The sequence below is a fragment of the Arvicanthis niloticus genome, chromosome 4, assembly GCF_011762505.2.
Source record: "Arvicanthis niloticus isolate mArvNil1 chromosome 4, mArvNil1.pat.X, whole genome shotgun sequence".
In the NCBI taxonomy this organism is placed as follows: Eukaryota; Metazoa; Chordata; class Mammalia; order Rodentia; family Muridae; genus Arvicanthis; species Arvicanthis niloticus.
Window position 1 is genome coordinate 124,918,286 of NC_047661.1, and position 16,493 is coordinate 124,934,778.

The 16,493-nt window shown below is 39.8% G+C and overlaps 1 protein-coding gene and 1 long non-coding RNA gene across 41 annotated transcripts in view; one reads left to right on the forward strand and one right to left on the reverse strand.

The window, feature by feature from the left end:
- Adgrl2 (adhesion G protein-coupled receptor L2) overlaps window positions 1-16,493 on the reverse strand; it is a 619,706-nt gene that overhangs the window by 174,499 nt on the left and 428,714 nt on the right. For 17 of the 39 annotated variants that reach the window (XM_076933389.1, XM_076933387.1, XM_076933377.1 and 14 more), the window contains exon 1: window positions 591-792. The exons of 2 other annotated variants lie outside the window; for them this stretch is intronic. The gene's annotated coding sequence lies outside the window, so the exon portion shown is untranslated. Of the gene's footprint in view, window positions 1-33; window positions 189-590; window positions 795-16,493 lie in introns of those variants that run through there. 20 more of the 39 variants (XM_076933386.1, XM_076933371.1, XM_076933365.1 and 17 more) reach the window with 5 other exon arrangements.
- LOC143442157 (uncharacterized) overlaps window positions 1-16,493 on the forward strand; it is a 38,178-nt gene that overhangs the window by 625 nt on the left and 21,060 nt on the right. The window contains exons 2-6 of one of the 2 annotated variants that reach the window (XR_013110172.1): window positions 9,019-9,047; window positions 11,451-11,608; window positions 13,391-13,522; window positions 14,286-14,355; window positions 15,724-15,804. This is a non-coding gene — a long non-coding RNA (uncharacterized LOC143442157). The remainder of the gene's footprint in view (window positions 1-9,018; window positions 9,048-11,450; window positions 11,609-13,390; window positions 13,523-14,285; window positions 14,356-15,723; window positions 15,805-16,493) is intronic. The other variant, XR_013110171.1, reaches the window with a different exon arrangement.

A 16,493-nucleotide genomic window follows, 5' to 3' on the forward strand; every position in this document is an offset into this window, starting at 1 on the left:
GCAAGAGGAGGAGGAGCAAAGGGGAACACTTACAAGCGATCTAGCCTTTCGGGTGGCGGTGGCGACGGCCGAGCAGCCGCCCCAAGACTGGCCGGCCCGGGCTCGGCCCGGTGGGGCGGCCGCAGGGCTTTCCGGGAGGCGCTGGTGGCGGTGGCGGCGGGGGACGCGCGCACGGCCGCGGAACGCGCCCCAGAGGCGCCCGCGCAGGCTCGCGCCCCTCCCCTCTCCTCCCCCTAGCAATCGGCTGGCGTACCTTCCCCAAACACCCCCAGCCAGGTCCGGGGGTTCAGTATCCAGCATTCTCCCTCTCTGCACCCCGCCCCCCTCTCCTCCCCCGAACTCCACTCACTGCGCGCCCGCTGCTGCACGCTCTGCAGCCCGGGCGCACACACGCACTTTTCCAAACATCGCTTTTATTTCGGGATCCCGGGGCAGGGGATCCGAGAGAGCTCGCGTTCGGGCCACCGGGGGCCGGGCTTGGGGCCTGCAGCTTGAGACCCCGCTCCCTATGTCCTTCTTCCCCTCCAGGCCCAGGAGCTCCCTCCTAGCTAGGACTGCTCCCGGGCGCTCTGGATGCGTGCTTTACCCACCCCGTCTCCAGGTTTTCTCTGCTCCGCGTGCCCCGAGCTGGAGGCCCCGAAACTTTTAGTTTCCGCAGCCCTCCTTTTGTGTGACTGCTCGCAGGAGAAAGGAGGTCTGTTCGCCGCGACTGCCTCCGTCCGGCGGCGGCGCACAGGGGACGCTCCAGGGCTAAGGCGTCTTTGATACCTGAGATTTCCGGCGCGCTCGTTAACGAAAGTTACATTTTTTTTTTAATTGCGATGACTTTTTCTTTGTAGTTACATAGAGCTAGCTAAACTTTGACTTTATTGACTATATTTCACAAGAGCGTTCTGTTTGTTTTTGATTAAACTCACCAGGATATGCAACGGAAGGAAAGGAGACTGCAAGGCTTTGCTTGCTAGAACATTCACAGTCGTCTTAGGTCTGTTTCCCTCGTTTCCTTATATTGAAACCTCTCTTGTCCTCTCGAAACATTTCCTTGCCCCTCTCTGCTGACAGTGTCAGCAAACGACAGAAACAAGCCGAAAGGACCAAACCACAACAGTATCATCGTGCTAGGAGAAAATAAATAAATAAACGTTTAAAAACTAGGTAAACGTCTCCTGCTCAGGAGGTAAATCAAGAAATAAAATCTGGATTTTCTTTTCAATTATAAGGTTTCTGAGCAGAAAGCAGCAAGTTTCTCAGTGAGTTCCTAAACTACCGAGTGAGCTAATGAATGCAGCCATTTGCCTTCGAGAGGCTAATTCCCCCAGGTTGGAGACCTCTAGAGAAGTGGATGAAACTTGAGCTTGCTTGCTTTCAGAAACAATATGTACTTTTTGTTACTGCGGGTAAGCTGCAGTCACCACACTTCGGAAATCATTCCAAACAATGTTATTAAAATGTCAACAGGAGATTGCTCCGAAGACTCGAAGATTCTGAATATCAATTAGCATTTGCATTTTGTCACAAAGCCAAATATTTGCAGCACTAAAATCATTCAAATACTGGTCAAATGCGTTCTTGACTGGAGAAAACCTGAAGCTAAATGTTCATATACCCAAATCACTGACACATTACCATGCTCAGATTAGAAACAAAGTCTCCTGTGACCTCGTCTTTTCTACTGGATGAAGGGTGGTGATAAATGAGGGGTGCCAAGAGTACCTGTGCTTTAAAGGATAGACACTCTTCACTTGGAATTTCTTAGATACATCAGTTCAAATACCATCCATGCAGGATCAAAATAGCCTAGAAAATACACACCTTCGCAGAGCTCCTGCAAAACATTACAAGTGTGCTTAGGTTTTCCACTAGTCAAAAGCTGTACAAGGTGCTGGTCCACCTAGGGAAAGTTTAGTCAGCCTACTTAAAAAGTAGCTGAAAAGAAGGTAGACAAATGCTTCCCAGACATCAAAGATCGTTAATATCACATTCTCCTCTTTTTAAAAATGTTTTATTTGTGAGTGTAAAACACAGTATGTCAAACTACTAATAATTTGCATTTGCCAAAAAAAAAAATTTAGCCGTTCTTTTGTTCAGCTTTGAAGGTTTTCATTCATCTGGCCTGATTCACAGGAAGCCCCAGTGAGTGCACAGACCCGGCTAATCCTATTTTCTTTGGGGAAGCAAAACTTAGCCTGAAGTTTTTATTTAGTCAGCTTAGTGAGCAATCAATAGACATTTTTGCCTGAATTAAGCCGGCCATATGTTGGCTCGTTTATTTAATTCTCTCAGAAAGAATCTCTCAAAGAAACCACTGTCTACATTTCATAGGTCTGATATTCTTTGATGCCCAAGACATAAAGTGAGTCACTCTCCACTATGTTTCTAAGGAGACAGCATCACACACACACACACACACACACACATAGGAAAACTTGCCAAAAGTGAGTTAACACTCTAGGAAATATAAAATGGCCCATAAGCATTTTCAACCTTGAGTCAATAGGGTGTGTATTTTCTGCAGCTCAAAGGTTCAAAATGTTTTCACCATAAGAAAACTTGCTACGCCAGCACACACACGCACACAGGTAGCAATGTGTCTTCTCCAAGATGTCTTAAATATTTAGGAATTTTAAATTCTTACTTTCCTCTTTATATATCATAGGAAAGAATCAATCCAATTGAAATGTTCAAGATGAAGCTGTTAGCCAGAGCCCTGACAATGAAAGGGAGCCATTATGTGATACATTCCACGGATCCTCTTCGCATCCAGAAAACATAATATACCTGATACTTCGCAACTATTCAAAACACAGTCTATAGCATTACAGGTGTTGTGGTCATAGAAAAACATGAGTGGGGTGTTAGCGTCTACAGATGTGAGCAGCCCCGGGATAACTGGAATGTATTACTCCTTCCTCAAATCCAACGGATGCAGCTACTCAGTATATATTATTATTTAAGTAATGGCGAAATCATTGACTTCCCCAATGTACTCGCTAATTGTTTTTGTTTTTAATAGATTCTACAAAGGACAAAGAAACACCCATTCCCATTTGTTTTATGTTAAATCAACATCTAGCCACTCATGGTGATTTCATTCAAAGCAAACAGAAGGGACTCGTTAGTTCATGTGGTGGGAAAGATTGATGGGCTTCAAATGTCTTACCATACATGTTTTCCCAACTGTGGAAACGCATGTTTTCAATTTAAACAACCTCATGAAACTAGAGATTATTCTATTCTATTCAATAGGGTCCTGTATTTCTGATACTGAAATTAGGTTAATTTTCAAAGCTATTTGCCATCCCTGTATCTTTGTTTACAGGGAAGCCATCAGGTACTTGTCAAAATAGAAGTCTGAGGAGTAACAGTTTTAGATAACAAGCTAATGGATTTGAAGAAATATGAAGATGGTCATAGGGGCAAAATATTGTGATTGGTATAAGCCACTAAGTCCAGCTAGTGGCTTCGTCATTGTCCTGCTGGAGCAAACTTAAATATAAATAAACTAAGTCTAAAAGGGGCTCCACAGGGCTTCGGTGGAGAAGATGCTGGGATTTGCTTGTGGGTAAGGCGACCTGGTGACTCTGAATTGCACTGCTGAAGAGAACTGTCTCAGAGGGAAAGACGGATCTGTCATAAAGAACACATTTTTACCTCAGAAGTTGGAAAAAAAGTGTGGAATAAACCAGGCATAGTGGTGACACCTAATAACAGCTCCTGCAATGCAGAGGCAGGCGGATTTCTGTGAATTCAAGGCCAGCATAGACTACATAGTAATTCCCAGGACAACCAGAGCTACATAGTAAGATCTTTGTCTCAAAAAAGAACAACAAAGAAAAGAAAAAGTATGTAAAACTGCTTCACTTACTATTTCAAAACTAGGAGCAAATTAGTTTAGATTATAGCCTAAATTTGAGCATGGTCCTTTTTCTTGATCATACTATATAATGCTTGGGGGAGAAGGTGGGCTTCCTGCTCTAGAAAGCCCTCCACCTTAACCCTGTAGAACAGCTCAATGCAGTGAGAGCTACAGATTTAAGGAGAGCTGGTTGAAAGTTGCTACCTTTTTTTTTCCCTGCCTTGCCATGCATGGAGCTAAAATGAAATCAAAACTCATTTTCCATGAGACCAGAAACATATGAAAGCATTTGGCAAAGCCAATCAGTTTTTAATTATTCTCTCAGCTCGCTGGGCTCAGTAAAGTTTGTCCAAGAAGGCCAAACCTTACCTAAGAGGATGTGACACAGCCTCAACATTCAGAGTAGTAAAAGGCAGAATATATATATGATTATGGTATTCTATGCTTAATGATATTATTGACAAGATATAATCATATGCATTTAAAGACCATCATTTTATAATTATTAGTTTTAAAAAATATCCACCCATATAAGTGGCTGCATGGGTTTTTCTATATACACCAAGTGTTTAAATATGCATAACTATCTCTAAAGGATTATAAAATTTTTATACCATTACAATTATGATACTTGAAAGCAAGAAAATTAAAAATGATATCCCTCAGAATCATTGTTCTACTGAGTTTCTCAGAAGTCAAAATCTTTCTTTTCCATAGATTGTTCCCATAACTCTTCTTAATCTCTGCACCGTGAGGATTTTCTCTAATTGGGTCTGATAGATCTTACTCTATCAATGTTTCTGTCAAACCAAGACTGATAACTGCACTGTTTTTTTTTTTTAACAAAGCTCTTTGTCCTACCTGAACAGTCATTATTTTGTTCATGATCCATACCCTCAGGCATCTTCCCTTGTTAATGTGTATGTTTACAAATGAATGTTCTCCCAGTCTTTCTAAGGCTTGTGAACTTTACCACGTCAACCATGAAGATGAAACTTCTCTGAGTTTCTTTAAAATTCTTGAAGCTAAACCAAGATACCAGTCTCTGCATGTGCCATTCCTCCTAAATCGTGATGCATCTATCGCTTGGGCACAGAACAGGAGCAAACAGATGTTAACTGTGGTGGCAGCTCCATGCTGAACAGCAGCTCACAGAATCCAAGCAGTGGGATTTTCCATGGCTCGGCGAATATGACTTTGTCTCTTCATACTGCTGTCCACCACAGTAGGATCAAACTTGCTAAAGCCTCTAAGAGTACGAATGCAAACACATAGATGTTTCTATAAGCACTGGAATGTCAAAGATATTATTCTATCATTTTCTGGTGTCTTCAGATCAAAACTAAGTTGTCATAGCTGTCCAACATGAAGTATAGTGGCTTATATAGTCTTAATATTTTTAAATAAATAAATAAGATGTATTTCATGTTTGAAAACATTCTGTGGTTTAAATTATGAAACGTGACCCCCTTTACTTTGTCTTTTCTGATCCTCTGATTATTTTTCTTTAGCTTTTACTGATATTTTCTATTGTTTTATCTCCTTGTTAGTATAATTATGTTATTTTTCAACCAGGATTTCATGCAGCCCAGACCAGCCTATAGCTGAATGTGTAGCCGATGATAGCTCCACATTCTGATCCTTCTGCCTCCAGCTCCTGTGCGCAAGACTCACACTGTGTAATCATGTCGGTCATATGCAATGCTGGCACGAAACCCAGGAATTGCTGAGTACCAGGCAAGCATTCTACCAGCAGAGCTACAATGCCAACACTATTTATAGTTTTTTGAAAACGATTATTTGTTTTTGAATATTTTGGTAAACAAATCTGAGCATGTGAGAAGTAGAATAGCAATTTACAAAGTAAAGTGCTATATAGATTCTTCATAATATCATACAGTTCTCTGATAAAATATTAAAATGTCCCCATCATCCCATAACAATTTAAATCATTCCATTGAATCTTCACCCCATCGTAACTCTGTTATTCACCAAGAAGGCACAGTGACGTCATCACCACTTGATATTAGACTTGCGGTGATGTCATCAGCACACTCCATTGTGATACACAAAAGTAGAATAGAATAGAATTAATATCTCTCTAAAACTAACACTCAAGTTTAGAATCATATCAAAATATCATTTGTATCTCAAAAGAGTGCTGAAATGGCGTGGTAACGATGATGTTTTGTGGCGTGGGTATTTTTAAGTATTTTGATTTTTAAAAGTCACCAACTATTTTTTGCTTTGAATTAAAAAATAAAACACTATTATAACACATGCAGCCACTGTGCATTATAAAGATGGTGCTGCACTGTCACCTGAAGAAATATTCTTGGGATGCTTTTCTATGACTCTCTAAATTATCTTTCTTCTAATTCAACTGTCCTTCCTACCAAAATCACAGATTGCAACAGAAGGAAAACGGACTATTAGTGTGCCAAGAGTTCCCCCACCTTCACTATGGGGATGTAATTATGGCACCAACTTAATTATTATTGTGTCCTTACTACTTGAATTAATGGCTCCAATGAAAACCATGTATTTTAAATTGTTCAGACAATATAGAACGAAGTGCAAAATTAAAACCAATTTCCTGTTTGTTATCTAATGGTAATTGAAACGCAATAATTCATTACGGTACTGGGTTATTATTGTATGTGAAGTGACAAGTCTCAAAGATAATGGCAGTAGATAATGATGAGAAAAAAAGCCTTTTAAAAAAATAAAATCAGAGAGAAGTTGACTGCTCTCACCAGCTATAAAATATAAATGGATACAGAACCCAAGATTGAGCCTTGTTTGTAAATAATACGAATCCCAAGGAAAATATCACTTCTTGGGATGCTTGTGTGTTTCTCTGAGTGTAGGCATACAATAAATAAATCTGCATGTACTCAAATATAGACTTTGAGAAATACCTGAAATAATGAATTTTGACATTTTCATGCCATTATTCAATGCATACTATCTCTCCAATGCCCTACTGTAAAATGATTTCAAAGTTTATTTACATCTACATATATATGTGTGTGCGTACCAAGATATTTTATGCAGGTAAGATTCGAAATTGTAAGGATAGCATATGCTTATATACAGAAAAAAATATTTAATGTCAAAAATAGATATTGAATTAAATGCTTAGAAAACTATCTTTAACTACTTAAGCAACTATATAGGCTTTCAAAAACCAGTTATAATATATTGTCCCTTAAAATGGAATCAAGCTTATCTTTGCTTAAATTTTCCAGTTAATGAACAAAATGTTTAAATACTCTATAGATTATTAACGCCTACAAAACTGAACCAAATGCGAGTCTTAATATACCATTAAATTTGTGATACATATAGAAGCCTTACATAGAGCTGATGGAGGGCTGGGGACGCTAATTTCCTCTAGATTTATAATAACCTGATCTGGGTTTTGTAAGTACTGAAACCCTTTAAACAAAATTAGAAAGCTCTTGTGCTTTGTGTGATTAAAGATGCAATTCCCGTTGGGGTAATGAGAAAAGTTAGAACATGTTTCTTTCTTTATGGATGTTTCTATAATAAACAAGACTTCCATACATTATATATTTTTGTTACTATGATTTCCTTGTTTTTAATTATAAAATAAACCAATTGAATTTCAGTGGAGTCTCAAATTGAAACTATGCCAAATTTGAGCTGAAGAATGCACACTGAACTTCATAAAAATCCTTAAAATTGTTCCCAGGGTCTTGGGGTCTTATTGTGCAAATACCAGTTCATGATTTTCTAGAGTAAAATATTGTTCTGATTTAGACTCATGCAGAAGAAAGTCCTGCAGGCCTGATACACTTTAAACCTACACAGTGACATGCATAAAACTGTTCATGGGCAATGATTGCTAGATTCATATAAATTACAAAACAGAAAAACACCAGTCTCTTTTATCTCTTACACAAATAACATTTGTAGCACTATTTAAAGGTTCACTTGGTAAATTGTAATACATCAGCTTCTAAGCCTTAAATCTATAAGAATGCTTTGCTTTAAGTAATGTGAACACTGTTGCCTTTAAAAACAATCAGTCAGAAAATGTTAATACAAATATCAATATAAGCATATATGTGTATATTTGTGTATACAAAAAAGAAGTGCATGCAAAAGTATTAATTCATTAAAAGTTTATCTCTCATAAAACCTTTATTAGCCCTTGAAGACTTTGCCACTTCATATAAAATGATTTATCTTTTGAATAACAAGGTTCTATTAATCTGTTTGACAAAGGAATTTTTAAATCATTTAAATAATTTATTTGGATGAATTATTTAAGTTCTGTAAAATATATATGTGAACATGTAAATGTATTTATCTGTATCTATATATTTGTATTCTAACACAATATTGTTGAGAAAATACAGCATAGGGTTCAGACGGCCTGCCCTTGACATCCCCAGTGTGACTTGGTGTGGCTGCCACAGAGGAGGTCTTTGATCATCCACTGTTGGCACAGGAGCCTGTTAGAGGGCCATTTGTGCTCCGTTTGGCAGCACACGGTGATTTCATGTCAGAGAAACGTACACACTATTTTCTATATTCATTTTCAATTTTGCATTTTTGCTGAAATTGTAGGCTGACATAATTTTCAACATGTAAGGATAATAAAGGCAATTATTGAGCCGTCATAGAAAACTGATTTTCTCCGTTTGCTGCTGTGGGTGCTACTGAAGAGTGGCAAACACAGCCCCTCCCCAGAGAAATAAGTTTTCTGTACAAATAAATCGGCCTGGAGGAGCAGTAAGAACAGACACCAGCCAGCAGAACGAACAGCACACAAAGCCACAGGACACAATCAGCCCAGACTCTGCTCAACACGCATGCCATTCAGAAATTCTTGCTGTCCGCTATTTCTTCATTTATTCTTCACAAAATTTTTCCCAACTAAATCTTACTATTTTTCCTCTGAAGATGTGTTCTTGGTTTTTACTTTCACAAATAATGCACACAATAATTCCACAAATTTGATAAAATTACAAAAATTTATGATAGCTTCTACTCGATTTTGATTTTATGTCAGCTTTTGTTCAAGACTCTCCTGGTGCCAATTGTATTTGTTCTTTTTGCTAGCTAGGTCCCTGCTTTGGGGGACAACAAGCGGCTCAATTGTGTTTTTATTTGTTTGTTTACTTTTGTAGGGCAGTCTTCTCTGTTATCCTGGTTTGAGGTGAGTTCATTTCCTTTTTATTTCTGTTTTGGAGCACAAGCCTCTCAGTGCATACTCTTGGCTTCCACTTGTCAGAGAGGTCTTCGTTTTACACATAGATGGCCTCACATGATTGTGGTACCACAATAAACTTGCAAGCACCGGACTCTCACTAAGGAAAGCCTGCTTGTAATACTTGCCACTTCACACATTATCTGCTATGGCCACAGACTGAGAAGGACTCAGAATGCAGCCAGCTGGTACAATTGTAAAAAGCCCTTGATTTAGTAAAGTGAGACTATGACATCTAGGTGTGACAATAGCCTTTAAAGAAATCTTTATTTTTAAAGCATACATTTTTAAATTATGAAGAAGAGAGAGTAGGAAAGAAACTGCCCCTCTGGATGTCCTTCTCTGTCCCTGCTGCCCTTTTATCCTCATCTTGGGATGGAACCTGGAGCCTTCCTAGTGCTGGGCCCATGCTCTCCTACTGAGCTATATCCTCATATTGGCCAGCACACATTTTGTAGACTTGACTCTAAACTCTACATGACAGAGGAAGTCATAGGATTACCTACCACTCAGAATAGCATGATGTGCACCAATCACTGAGGTCATTTGGAAACATGTCACCTGTTCTCAGAGTCCTAGGAGAACAGTGACTTCCGCAGGATTTGGCAGCTGCCGTTGCTGCTTCTGGAACAGATGATGGGAGTCAGGATGCTGTCCATGCATGGACTTCCTACTACACCCATCAGGTCGGCATCATGGTTCTATGGTCCATGTATGACAGCACTTTAGCTGACATAGCCAATTAGAAGTCAAATAACCCAGAAATCTAAGAATATATTTATTACCATGTAAGCGTGCACACCATTGTTACTTATTAACAAATTAAATAAATTTACTTGAATAGCTTCTTTTACTCAGTCCACTGAGATATTTTTGTAAGCTATTGGTAAATTTTACATGTGGGTGATTGCAATCAAAATCCGAGTGATTTCCAAAAATTAACTTAATAAGAATGTTGTATTTGAGTGCATATGCTCTTTTTTTTTTTTTTTTTTTGGTTTTTCGAGACAGGGTTTCTCTGTGTAGCCCTGGCTGTCCTGGAGCTCACTCTGTAGACCAGGCTGGCCTCGAACTCAGAAATCCGCCTGCCTCTGCCTCCCAAGTGCTGGGATTAAAGGCGTGCGCCACCACGCCCGGCCGCATATGCTCTTTTTAGTAAAGAACACTTTTTAGTAACATCACAAATAAGGATAGTTTGTTGAAGGAGGTTTCTAGTTTCCGCTATAAATGCTTTTAATTGTTTATATGCATGTATGTACATGCGTGTGCATGCATGTGTGTATATGTGTGCGTGTGCATATATTTACTGACATTTGTACCAAGTTCAGCAAAGTTGAAACGGTAGTGGCCTTGCCACCTCCTAAAGAGCCGCCTTTCTCCCTGAACCCTCCTGTCCTAGTGACTGTCATGACACAGGGGACCCTCAGATCTTGTAGTCCCGGACTTTCCACTGTCTCTGTTTCTAACCTCAGCACTCAGGATTTGTTTAAAGGCAAAACATTTTTGACAAACTTTACATTACGCTAGAACACATCGGGCCTTCATCTTAGCTCACTATGACTTTCTTATTTGTCAAGGTCAGAAACTTTACATCCAAGAACCAGAAATGCATTTTTTAAAAACTTTTTTTTGTTGTTGGTTTTTTTTTTTTTTTTTTTTTTTTGGCCTGAGAAATGACCACAATTTGTATTCATGTTATCTTAAAAAGCAGATTCATGAATGGAAATTTCCAGAGGAGTAGATATTGTGCTATCAATTTATATGCTGGTTCTATCTCCATTCTTGCTTTTCCATTCTAGCTTTTTTTTTTTTTTTTTTTTTTCATGAAATTCTCTGGGAACACAGCAGAATTCCAGTTCATAGTGTCAAGAAAACCATACTGACTCTGTACCTGTCTTTGCTGATTGGGAGCGTTGGGTCTTTGAGAATCACTGTAATGGCCATATTTAATGTTGCCTGCCACGCATTTCTGCCTCATTGGTTTTATTCTCAGATGTTACAAACTGCTAGAGCATAACAAGGATAGCCAACACATGTGTTTATTTGCCCCATACATATAAGATCACATAGTCTTTTGGTTTTTAATCTGTTATTTGTCAACTTAAAACTGAGATTCGGGGGCTGGGAATGTAGCTCAAGGGTGGAGCACCGGCCTGCCATGTGTCAGGTCCTAGTTTATGGGGGGCAACTAAGACGTTATGTAGTTCTAGCTTCTGGAGCTTGAAGCAAGGGTACCTGAAAGACGGTATATTCTTAACTTCACAACAACCTTGAGTATGGGGTTTTTCTTGGAAAACAGATGTACAAGCACCAACTTACAAAGTTCTCCATGGATTCTATTGCCTCCTGCAGACCAAAAGAATCTCTGACCACGAGTCATGCAGTTTCTGCAAGTGTCTCATGTTCTCTCAGCATGGTATTCAATGAAACAGAAGTGCATCTTGACCCATGTCTCTATTCTGGAAAGTGGGAAGTCAGAGTACCAGGACTGTCTGGGAGCTAGGGAGAAGGTAAGAATCTTGCAGTGCAGGCAAGAGAGCCTGCACGGATCTCACAGAATGCATGGAATTGCATAACTGTCTGTGTTTGTAATCCCAGTGCCGGAGAGGCAGAGACAGGGGATCCCTCCGTAGCTTTGCTAGCCACCCATTCTAGCCAAGTTGGCAAGCTCCATATTCACATTCACGGAATCACTGTCTCAAACAGGAACGTGGAGAACAGTTAAGAACTTGACCTTGACCTTTGCCCTCTATCTACATGTCAGCTTGCTCGAGCACACACACACACACATCTGCATAAGCACACACACAGATACACACATACGTATGATATATATGCACACATATGCATACAAGGACTTTACTTTTGACACACTTTCCTTTCATGCATTTCCCTTTTCTTCCAGAAAGCAATGAGCCTCTTGCCTATATGCTTAAGTAGACACTCCTTTGTATTGTGAGCAAACATGGGAATTGCAGGTCCCTGTAGAAGACATGCAGAAATGCACTAAATAGCCGTAAACATACTTTCCTGTGTTCAAAGGATTCACACGATATTAGCACATTTGTTACAATTCATACTGTGAAGCCTTCTACTTACTGATTGGCTTAAGTTGGTGGGCCTCTGTTTTCTCCTTTCCTGGCTGGCTGCGAACCCACCCCCACCCCTTTCTGTCTTCCCTTTCACTTTGTCTTCATTCTGTGACTCGCTTGCTTTCCCTCTGTGTTCATCAGAAGCAAATGCTATTTTTCATTATTGTTGTACCATGCCATACCCTGTAATTATGTTTCACCAAAGAGGGACACATGAAAGAAATCAGACACGTCCCACCAACAAACAGAAGCAAACAACCTTCTAAGGACTATGACCAACTGCAGAATTTAGTAGCCATAATTCAACCAATGAGTAAGACTCAGTGGCAGAGACAGCTAAACACAAACAAGCTAGGCTATTGCTTAAAACCACAAGGAATTGATAGCCCCAGTAGGCTAAGATTCTACTTTTCAAAGGAGAGTATTTACTTAGAATCTAGACAATCTACAGAACCTGAGTTAAGAATCATTTCAATACCCCAATCGGCATGTTTCCCATTGACATCACTGATGTTCCTGTTTGTTTGTTTGTTTGTTTGTGCTTTTGGTTGTGTTTGCGCACGCATGTGTGTGTGTGTGTGTGTGTGTGTGTGTGTGTGTTTGATTTTTTGCTTTTTATTTTTGACATCAAGCTTCTTCATGTGGCCTTGGCTGCCCTGAAACTCACTCTGTAGACCAGGATGGCCTTGAACTCAGAAATCCACCAGCCTCTGCCTCCTGAATGCCAGGACTGAAGACATGCACCACCACTGCCCAGCTGATGTTACTCTTAACTTACTTTATAGTAACTATTTCTCCATACAGACTTTTAGTATGACTGCAGCTTAAGACAGTTTCTCATGGGATGTTATTGCATCAGCTTATAAGCTGGAAACTTTGATCATTATGAATGTCTGCACAACATGAGAACCATTTATATGAAATATGCTCATTTTAAAAAGTATCCATAAATTATATATGTAATTTGCTGCTCTTGGATATTAAGCTGAGGAGCTCACATACAATATGGCCTCTCCTCTACTGAGACAAATCACACACTGCTGGACCACAAAGTACCTTTTATAACATGTTGAAATATGGGATAATATGTAATTTATTTAAAAAATTATATTTTGTACTACTGTTGGACTACTATTCTCTTCAAAAAGTTCCATCAACTTCTAATAACTGGCATTTTCCTTACTTTTGTTTCCTTGCCAGTGCTACCTGCCGGTTATTTTGTTAAAGAATTACCCAGCAACTTCATTATTAAAGTGGAGATAAGAAACTGTAGGACTAGCCTGGTCTATAGAGTGCTGAGAATTGGGAGACAAGGATCAAGCAAGAAGGATGGTGAGAATCAGCAGCCATGATTGTTCTCAGATACCTGTGAGCCTGTCTGTCTCTCTCTGTCTCTCCCTCTCTCTCTTGCACACACACATACACTCATACACACATTTAATGTTTAATTTATCAAGACCCTGTCTCAAAAGAAATATTTCTTTTCATCAGGCAAGGCTCTTAAAAATGGCATTAATAAAATTAATGATAGTAGCTATTTTCTAAATGTTTTCATCTTATTTCCATGAATCTGACAAACTGAAAAAAAAAAAAAAAAACAGATAAAAGTCAGTAAGTTGAATGAAAGATTAGAGCAATTTCTTAGTTCATACAAGAAAAATAGAAGAAAAGAAACCTGTTCTCCTCTATCATTTAGAGCTCCTAACAGAATACGTATTTTAAACAGTAAAGTTTCTTCTCCTTATGCTTCCTAACAAACCAATGAACCTACACCTGGCTGAATCCTTTATGTTCACTTCTTATTTAAATTCTACAATTTAATTCTGTCTGGATTTGGTAAACATCATTTGAAGTCATTTGCTCTGCAGAAGTTTTAGAAATATGACAACTGAGTTCTGTAGTTCATCTTTTCAAAGAAGTCACAGATGCTGTTTTTCCAAATAAAAATTAAATAGAAGATTCATCAGTTTTGCTCACTAACCTTGAAAAAGCTCTATAAAAAAAATCCAAAAATAGTCTCATAATATGAAGTGCATGTTTACTTACCCTTGGTTAATGTTAATTTTAGGCTTTTGTTCATGGTCTTTGTTTGCAGAAGAGCATCTTACTGTGCAGTCCTAGCTGCCCTGGAACTTGCCTCAGACTCTTGAGTGCTGGGATTAAAGGTATTCGCCATCATGCCAGCATGCCCAGCTCTGAGATCCCTCTCCCTCTTACCCTTACCCTTCCATTTCCAGGCCTTTCCCCCCTTCCTCTCCCCCTTCTCCCCTCCCCACCTCTCTCCGAGGGTCTTGTGCATGCTGTGTGTTCTAACACTGAGCCAAGTTTGCCTTCCAACTTTCCAAGAGCTACAGAAAGGAAAAGGCTCTTAAAAGATTGCCAATACTGAGAACAAAACCTAGTGAGGCCAGGAAGAACTCACTCACTGAATCCAAAGCTGGCTGGCCAGTTACCCCTCCTTCATACCTGGCCCTGATGTCCTAGGGTCTTTCTCTGCCCTCTCCTCTCAACAGTAAGTAATTTCAGTCCAGGGTTACTGCTTCCACAGAGATATCCTTCCTCCCCAACTCTGATGCACCTCCTCAATGAAGAGTTCAACCTTTTAAAGGTGAAATTACCTCAGACATCAACCATGTTCTCCCCATCCCCCACCCCTTCATTCTGATAAAAATTCTTACGAGGAAGAAGGATCTTACAGTCTCTGCTAAATACTGAAGAAGAATAATGAGAAATACTCTGTGTAATGTTCCAGGTTTCCACCATCAATTCTAGTGATACATTATAGTGCAGAAGATAGAACTACATCGTTCGTGGACCAACCTTCCCTTCCAGACAAAACAATCAACTCAGGAGAGAAAGACCTCAAGCCAACTTGATATAATTAAAATATGCTATTAGTTAACAAGTGGGTTCCAAATACAGAAACTAGTTTATAATTAATTTTTTTTGAAAGTCTAGTCATGCTCCACAGTTACCAAATGAATCTTGGCGTTAGAGTCGGTTCCCCCATTGGCAGGTATATTGTAGGATTAATGTAATAGGCTTGATTCCTTGGCTACTTGAAGATACCTTTTCGTGGAGATTCCATTTCTTGGATTTTCTTGGGGTGGAAGTCATGGGCAGGTCGAGGGAGGAACACTAGCCAAGCACCACCTTACTAACATTTCAAGGTTCCTTTCTATCAGGGCTGGAGTTGTGCTGGTGTGTGTTGGTAGCTGCCTGGTAGTTTAGGGCCTACATCTGTTTTCAACTACTGATATCCAAGCCCAAGCTATGCATTAGATATTTTCTTGTTTTCTCTATTTTAATCTTCCTCCAGGAGTGCTGGGGAGTAAGAGAGACCAGCATGGGACCCCTGGCTTGAGCTCTGCCTGTTCCTTCTAATTCCACCTACAGTAGGTGTTCTTACCTGGAACAGTTTGTTTTTAGATCCAAGAAAGTGCTGGGTTTCCCATCACCACCTTACATGGAAATGTGTAGACTGTAAGTATAAGTTCTTTAGAAAAGTGAACTAGAGTGTTTTTTTTTTTAAGTGTGTGTTTCAGCCTTGGCAGTGGATTCTTTGGCAGTTGTGTGGCCCAGAGGGAACCAGACGCAGAGAAAAGTCAAGCCAGGTATGTTGTGCTTGTCTGCACCTGCTTCTCATGTACCCCACTGTCTGGATTCAAGTCCTGTGCACTGGGCTAGAATAATGTAGAAATGACAGGTGTGCATAGGGTATCTGCCTGCCCATCAGCTCAATGATAAATCGGGAAAATAATGGCATAGAAAAGTTAACTTGCCCGACCATAAACAAAATATTAGAAGCTGCATCTTTGAGACTGTGTAAGCATATGTTCCAGCCGGGGACAGGTCTCATTTCAGTCTTCAAAAAAAAGACCTTACACAGCAGCCTGGTCTATCAACTAGAAGCAAGTGTGTTTGCTGTGATTCAGACAAGACAATGTCAGCTGCATCCTTCCTCATCCTCTCTATGACTCCTTCAGCATCATCATTCAGTGTGACCTGCTCTTCAGAGAGGGAAACCCAGCGACCTACAAAATGCTGTAGCCTCAGCCCACTTTCTGTTCTTCACCTTGGTAAATAATTCACTCAGCAAACATACTGTGTAGCTATTGAGTGTTAGACTCAAGGAATACAAAGATAAATAAACACTGTCTGCCATCAGGAAGCTCGGAGGGAGAGGAAGAGAACAGGAAAAATAAAAGTCAAAGAAAAGGCTATAGAGTTGGCTAAGTGGTTAAGAGCACTAACTGCTCTTCCAGAGGTCCTGAGTTCAATTCTCAGCAACCCATGGTGGCTC